General features: G+C 30.9%; 1 long non-coding RNA gene across 1 annotated transcript in view; it reads left to right on the forward strand.

The window, feature by feature from the left end:
* Positions 1-3,816: 3,816 nt before the first annotated feature.
* Positions 3,817-7,883, forward strand: part of LOC140920850 (uncharacterized) — a 23,761-nt gene continuing 19,694 nt past the window's right edge. Inside the window, exon 1 of the long non-coding RNA XR_012163406.1 lies at positions 3,817-4,028. This is a non-coding gene — a long non-coding RNA (uncharacterized lncRNA). The remainder of the gene's footprint in view (positions 4,029-7,883) is intronic.

The following is a 7,883-nucleotide window of genomic DNA, read 5'->3' on the forward strand; positions in this document are numbered from 1 at the left end:
TGAAAAAAAATTGATTGGTCAAATTGTTGTGCGTATGTCCAACTAAGCACTAGAAAGTAAAGATCCAAAGCGGCAAATAGAAAAAAGCTCTTTAGGTATAAAACCAACTATGATACTTAACACAAATAAAAAATTAGCACATAAACACAACAATATAAAAACAAATTAGATAAAAATGTGAATGCCTCAAATGTGTAGAAGAAATCAAATTATGAACAAATAAAATGAAACTAATGGGGAAGCCAAAAGAGAGATACATAGAAGAAAAGCAATTAAATAAGTGAAAAAAACTCTATATACACATTTGTTTTACAGAAAGAGTAATTGGTTTTTGATTGAAATATGATACTAACTCACTTATAAAAAAACACATATACAAAGAAGAAATGGAAAGAAAAAAGAAGCACTAGAAAAAAACAAATAGGAAGCGGTTACAAATTCTTACAAAAATCGTCATCTTTTCTTGATAAAATTGAGGTATATTTTTTTTTTCTTTCTCTTGAACAATAAGTCTGTTTGTTCTTTAGCATCACCCTATAATCGCTCTATTGTTATAAAAATATAATGATCATATTTGTACTTAGAGTAGACTCAAGGTAACATTATAGATTAGAAGATAAATTTAGAAAAGATAAGACAAAAATCAAACATTCAGCGTCATTGCTACCAGAACAATGACAATACCTTTTGGCATCGCCGTACTCAGCCATTAGGTCGTGCCTCTCCCTCTCGATTTCTTCCTCTTTCCTTTTCTCTCTTTTTTTCTTTCTTTTCTTCTTCCCTCTCTCTTTTTGAATCTCTCTGGCCCACTCCCTCTGTTCTTTTTCACTTCTAGTAGATTTAGGGTTACTTTGATTTTTATTATTTTCTTTTCTTTTTATTTTTGATTATATATTGAAATTATATTATGGGCTCTAAGGTTTTTTTTTAGGTTCAGGACTTCAGCATTCATTATTAAAACAAGTCCTACTTTTTATATATTAAGTTTAATGAGTTTCTATCAAATACTAAATCTTCCAAAACAACACAAATAAATCTTTTATTAAAGGCTAACTAGATGTGATATTTTGTAAATCTATGAGTTTGTAGGACACAAGTTCTTTTTAATATTTGAGTCGTTACGACACAAGTTATACAATTTGACGGTTTTAAAGCTCATTTTTTTAACAAAATATAATAAAAATATTTTTAAACGGGTTAACTAGATGAAACATCTTTTTTATCCTTGAGTTTTTTAGACACAAGTTGTACAACTTGATAGTTTCAAAATCGTTTTTTAAAATAATTATTTAAATCAAACAAACTCATTTTTTTCTTCATTAAAATAGACTGTTTTGCCTAACTTTCTTATCAACAACAAAACACTTTCTTTAAAATCAATCAACACGTCCGCATTTTCTACTCAAGAACTATATAGCTTTGATTTCTCTTTCACACCTGAAGATACAAAAGAGCAAGATCACACTCTTGTCAAGCACAAGAATAAAAATCATTTTTTGTCCTCTCTCTATTTTTAGTACTCTTTTATTTCAATATCACATTTATAAAAACTTATGTTCGTATTTAATTATTATGGAGAAATAAATATTCTAAAATTAACACAAATTTTTACACAATTAATTTTAGGCAACTGTTTTTTAATGAGTGTCGTAGGGTGCTAGTACTTTTCCTACACATAATCGACTCTCCAACCTTAAATTTGGTTTCAAATACCATTTTTTTTCTTCTGCTTTTAAGGGTTTCCCAATATTTTCCTTGTTAAAAAAAACTTTGGTGGCTACTACATTGAATTCGAGCAAACCATCGAAATTTTAGGTTGTGGCAATGTGCAATGAAAACTTAGTTTCAAGCACTTATCTCTTAAAACAACCTACAACCTTATTTCCTTACCCCCACACAACAAGCTACAACCTTATTCCCTTACCCCCACACAAGAAGGCAGTGGGCTGTAAGTGGATTTTTCAAATTAAAGAAAATTATAATGGTACCCTTAACAAATATAAGGCTATGTGGGTTGCTAAAGGTTATCACCAAGTTTAAGGTTTTGATTTAAAATAAACATTTTCTCCTTTTATCAAACATGTCACCATTAGGATCATCCTTACCTTAGTTCTCACTAACAAATGGGATGTGCAACAAATAGATATTAACAATGCTTTCATGAATAGTGTTTTACATGAAGATGATTATATGGTTCAACCACTAGGGTTTGAGTCTACTAATAAGGAACTTGTGTGAAAGCTTCATAAATCTTTATATGGCATCAAGCAAACTTCTAGGGTTTGGTTATAAAGACTCACTATTGCACTTATTCAATTTGGCTTTTCTAATAATCGGTGTGATCCTTCTTTATTTCTTTACAATAAGAAATAAAGCCAATATGATATTCTAGTAACTAGTACCACTACTACTTTGATCAAGGATTTGATTTCTAAGTTACATCACAATTTTGCTCTCAAGAAACTTGATGCTTTTGATTATTTTTTTAGCCGTGAAGTTAAATACACACAAAGTGGTACTTTACTTCTTAGTTAGACCAAATATATGCTAGATTTGCTAACTAAAGACAATATGTTGGACTGTAAAGGCTTGTCTTCTCCTATGATTACCAATTAAATTGAGCAGGTTTGGTACAGACACTAGAACCTTACAATATGCTACTTTGACAAGACCTAATATTACTTTTTGTGTCAAGAAGGTCTGTTAGGTTATGAGCAATACCTTGGAGTCGCACTAGTATGCAGTCAAATGTATATTGTGTTATCTTAAAGGATCATCTCATTTTGGTTTGCTTCATCAATGTGGTTAGGATTGTGCAAAAAATCAGATTTTGAGATCCAAATCCAAAACCGAATCCAATTCCATTTTAAATATCTGGTTAAAGTAATATGGTTAAAAACCAACTCATTTATCAAACGGTTGGATAATCACCCACATTTTATTTTTGGATTTGGATTTTACCTAGTTATTATCCACCCAACTCCTAAACTTCAACCACTTTGCAAGAATCCTAAATCCCCAAAACTCCAAAACCATTCTGATTTTTCCATCACCTAAGACCATCGATCTTGCACTTTCTGGCAACGTTTTCCGGCGATTTAGCACCGTCCTTCATTCTTTCTCAATTGTTTAGTTTTCATTTGTTTCAATTCATCCTTACCAAAAAATTTCTCTTATTTATTCTTCTTTTATGTTGTTTCAATGGTTATTTTGGTTTTTATTTTGAACATTTTAGTTTAGTTTTGATTGTTTTTTAGTGTGTTGTTCCGTTGAATTAGTGTTCTTCTATTATGTTTTTGGAAATGAAAGAATTTGGTTATGTTGTCGAAATTTTGATACTAATTTTGCTATTTTAAAGACTAAATACTTGAGTAAATTATGGAACTGTAACATGATAGTTTTATAGATGGACTGTAGTTGAGTTATAGGTACAGTGGTTATTATGGCTATAGTTTTATAGATGGACTGTAGTTGTAAAAAAATGTGTTGGTAGAGGTCAAATTTATGTAAGTTTGTATTTGATTTTGAGAAAATGAGTATAACCAAATTTTAATCGGTTTTTAGAAAAAATCGATTTTAAAATTGAGTTTTTCTAAACTGGTTGCATAACTAAAAATCGGTTATTTAACTATAACCAGTTTTACAATCGATTTTATAATTGGTTTTAAACCAAATAATGGATTTGATTATAAATCTAAATCCATATATTGGTTTTAAAATGGACATGGTTTGGTTTTTGTAAAAAGCCAACCATACACAGCCCTAAATGTGGTCCTATATTTGATCACTTCTCTCTTTGTGCTTATTGTGAAGCAGACTGGACCAATGATCCAAATGAGCGTCGTTCCACTCCATATGACAATCGTTCCACTTCAGGCTCGTGCATTTTCTTTGAACCAAACTTAATCTCATGGAGTTTGAAAAAGCAAACACTTGTAGCTAGATCTAGTTTTGAAGCTGCGTATAGAAGTATGACTCACACAGCAACTGAGCGACTTTGGATTCAATCTTTGCTCCATTAACTCAAGGTTCCCTTTCAAATTCCAACTCTTTTATGTGAAAATTTAAATGTTGTTTTACTTAGTCAAAATCTTGTCCTTCATTATTGCACCAAACATAAGTAATAAAAACTGTTTCAATTCTTGCAAATAAAAAATGTGTTGATTGCTTTCAGTTTGTGATAATATGCTTGAAGAATCTGTTTTAAGTGAAAAAACAATATAGAAAATTATTATTATTATTATTACTAACTAACGAAAATTGGTGTAAGCGAAATTATCTATCTTTATCGAAATTGATTCTAGTTGATATTTTTGTTCTTTAAGAAAAAAAAGAAAACTGAAAGTAATTTAGATACTCAATTAAGTGAGTGATTTTATTCGGTTGATCAAGTTGGGAGACATATTTACAAGCATATGCTTCAAGACCATATAATATAACAATATTGTATACTAAGTTAATGTGATTCTTTTAATTGGTTTAATTCCGGTTTCAGTTCATACTTTTAATGATTTACGAAATACCAATTCTATTTCAAAATTATAGTTTTGATCTATTCCTTTAATTTTTTAACTAAAAAATGATAACGTGGGATATTTTAAATAACATAATATATGATACGATAATGTACAGTGATTAATACCTATGAAATTGGAATAAAATTCCATAAAAATTTAAATTTCAACTTTAGAAATTTTTTCATATTTTAATTTAATTAATTATATATGAATAATTAATACATTTAAATGGTTCTATATCATAAAATTGTATGTCAGATCGTTTAAAATATATTAAAAGATCATTTTTTTTAGTTTAAAATTTTAATTAAAGGATCATAATTGTCGACTTTTGAAATAAATGAATCAATTACGTAAATTGATAATAATAGAGAACCAAAACTGCAATTAAGTCTTTTTAATTTCAATCTTGATGCATAAACTAATTACCATGATTCTCATGATCAATTAAGACCTAATTCTCATTATTAACTCCTTTGAATCCTTATGTAGAAATACTTAGATGAGAATCTTGTATTGCTTTTTGTGGCTGCATTGCATCCACAAAACTTGTCTGACTGTTTCTACCTTATAGATGCAGCTACGTGTTTAATATCTTTCGGTTTTTATTTCATTTGCTATCTTTCTGATTATAAAATTAATTTAGAATAATGCACCTAATCGTTTGCATCTGATAATCGTATCAAGCATCTGATCATCTAACTTTGGTTAATAATCTATGCTATGATGAAAGTCAATGTTCTGATAAAATTCAACACTCTGAAGAAGACAAAGTTTTTGCGCATCCTCTAATAAACACCATGAATCCTTTATTTGTTTGAAGGTTTATGAGACATGCTCTGATCATCGTATTCTCCACTCCTTATGTCTTTATACCAAGATAAATATAATCTATTACAACAATTCGTTTTGACAAGTTTTTAATGGTGTATCAATCTCAAAAGATTTAATATGAAACTTCATGATACATGTAGATTTCTTTCAATCAGGACAACATTCATAAGCCCTAAAGATCTCTATAAAAGGACATGGAATCCTTACTTGGAAAAGACAAGAAACAACACACTACCATAAGCATAATACAGTCGTCTCTACACTCTTGTTCTTAATTTTTATTTTACCTAGTGCAAACAATTTTTTTTGAAAGTATAACTTTGTAAACACCCTCTTATGAGAAGACTCGAACACAATTAATTGGACTAGTAGAAGGTTCAGTGGAAGTGTGATTCAATGGTGAATTAATGGATTAAATCCTTTAGGTTGAAGGGACAAGACGTAGCTACCGTGTTGGTGGTGAACTAAGATCAATTGGTTGTGTTATTCTGTTTTTTTTTTTTTTTTGTTTATCTACTCTATTTTAATTACTTTAGGTTAGTGTTTTTTTTTTTATGAACGATTTTAAAATAAAACACAATTCATATCTCACATTTCTTGTATTTCTCCTTCTACAACATCATTTTAAATTATGATTCTTTTACCATTTCCCACCCTTAATTTAACTCCTTTCTCCAATACCTCATTAGCCTGCATACACTCCTTTATGCATAGCTTGGATGGAAACCAACATTTGCTTCCACAAAAGTAATACTATGTGGGTAGTATATGCTTTTAAACGCTCTAGCCATCAACAAATTCTCATAAGTGAGAAACCTTCTCATAGTGTGTATCCATAGTCTTTACGTCAATCCTATTACAAATTACATATTTGTCTTCTTTAAGCACATTTTGATTGAATGATACTTCTGACTTGTCCAGATTGTTTAGTTCTCCTGAAGCTTTTTGGTAGGCATGGACGGTATGAAATATTGAATCTGTGACACTGCAACTTTTAACAGCGCGAGTATATTGTTTTTTTCGAAACAAATTAATAAAAATACCATGTCATAACACAAACGACAAAAGTCATAAATAATTACATCATAATAAACAACCGGCCAAAAATAGTTTGTTTCAAATACATAAGTTTCATTGCAACAACAACATGACAAGAAGAAAGGGAGAATAAATAAAATTCATAAATAAAACCCTAAGTTGATCATTAATCTAATTGAGGGTGACTGGATACTGAGGATCCACAAGCGGCATCAAGCCTCACTGCTTTCGATTACAAATCAAAATCATCGCTATGCCATGTCTTCGACATCGTTGCAATTCCAGCACGACTCCAAACTCTAATAACCTGGGGCGTAAGCCTGGTCCACAATAATGTAACGGGTCACCAACCGAAATTCACAAATAACACTTAGCACAATTTTTATACTTTCAAATGTTCAAGAGAACCTTTCGTCTTAGCATACTCATCGAAAGAGTTTTCATATGTAAAAAATTCATAAAAAATGTCGAAAATGAAGTTTTTAACAAAACTGCACTGTCGTATTCGAATACAGCACTTTCGTAGCCGAATACAACTAAGAAAAATGCAGATTTTCAGTTCTAAAATGGCTCTAAATCAAATACACTTCAAACATTCATAATATCAATTATGAACACATAATTCACACCAAATTAATCTCTACAAATTCACACCTCAATCACACATCAAACATTCATAACATCAATTATGAACACATATTTACATTGAAACTTAATCAACCCAAATTCACACCTCAAAGCAATTATGGAACAATAACAAACAACAACCGATTATGTATATACAATCATCATAGTATAACAAACATGACTCGCGTGCCAAGCACCTTAATGCAATGTGTATATGCCAATGCGAATGATTCCGAAATTTCCAACAAAAATCCTCCTCGAAGGGGCGTAAATCATAATTGTACCACTTATCACAGACCTTAGTACTAATTACCAAGGTGTAATTTCTTACAGGCTAGCATGATTTACTAGAGTGTAGCCTATCACATGCCTTACATATCATTTAAATCCTCGTAAGGATAAGATAGACCAATTATCACATGGAACCACCTTGTGGCCCATCACGGTCACCACTTAACTTTGTGGCCCATCACAGTCACCACTTAACATCGTGGCCCACCGCGGTCACCACTGACACTGTGGCCCATCGCGGTCACCACAAGCTATGAAATGCATGAGCATACTCCGACTCTTTTCACAACAATCATTATGTAAATGCAGCTATTAAAAGATTCCCCTTTTAGTACTCATTTATCACTAATAATTTTTCATACTTATCACAGAGCACACTCAAGACAATCAGACATCAATCACACATATAAAATCCCTATATGCAAACTAAAAATTTGGAAGGAGCCCTTACCTTCGTTATCGCTTTCTCAACCGTTTTTGCTACCGCCATCAAATACGGTGAAAACTCTCCCTCGCGTCGACACTTCAAAAGGTAGCTCACAAGCACCGTAGTGTAGAGAGGAGCAACTTTCCCTA

Source organism: Cicer arietinum, chromosome 6 (assembly GCF_000331145.2).
Source record: "Cicer arietinum cultivar CDC Frontier isolate Library 1 chromosome 6, Cicar.CDCFrontier_v2.0, whole genome shotgun sequence".
Lineage (NCBI taxonomy): Eukaryota > Viridiplantae > Streptophyta > Magnoliopsida > Fabales > Fabaceae > Cicer > Cicer arietinum.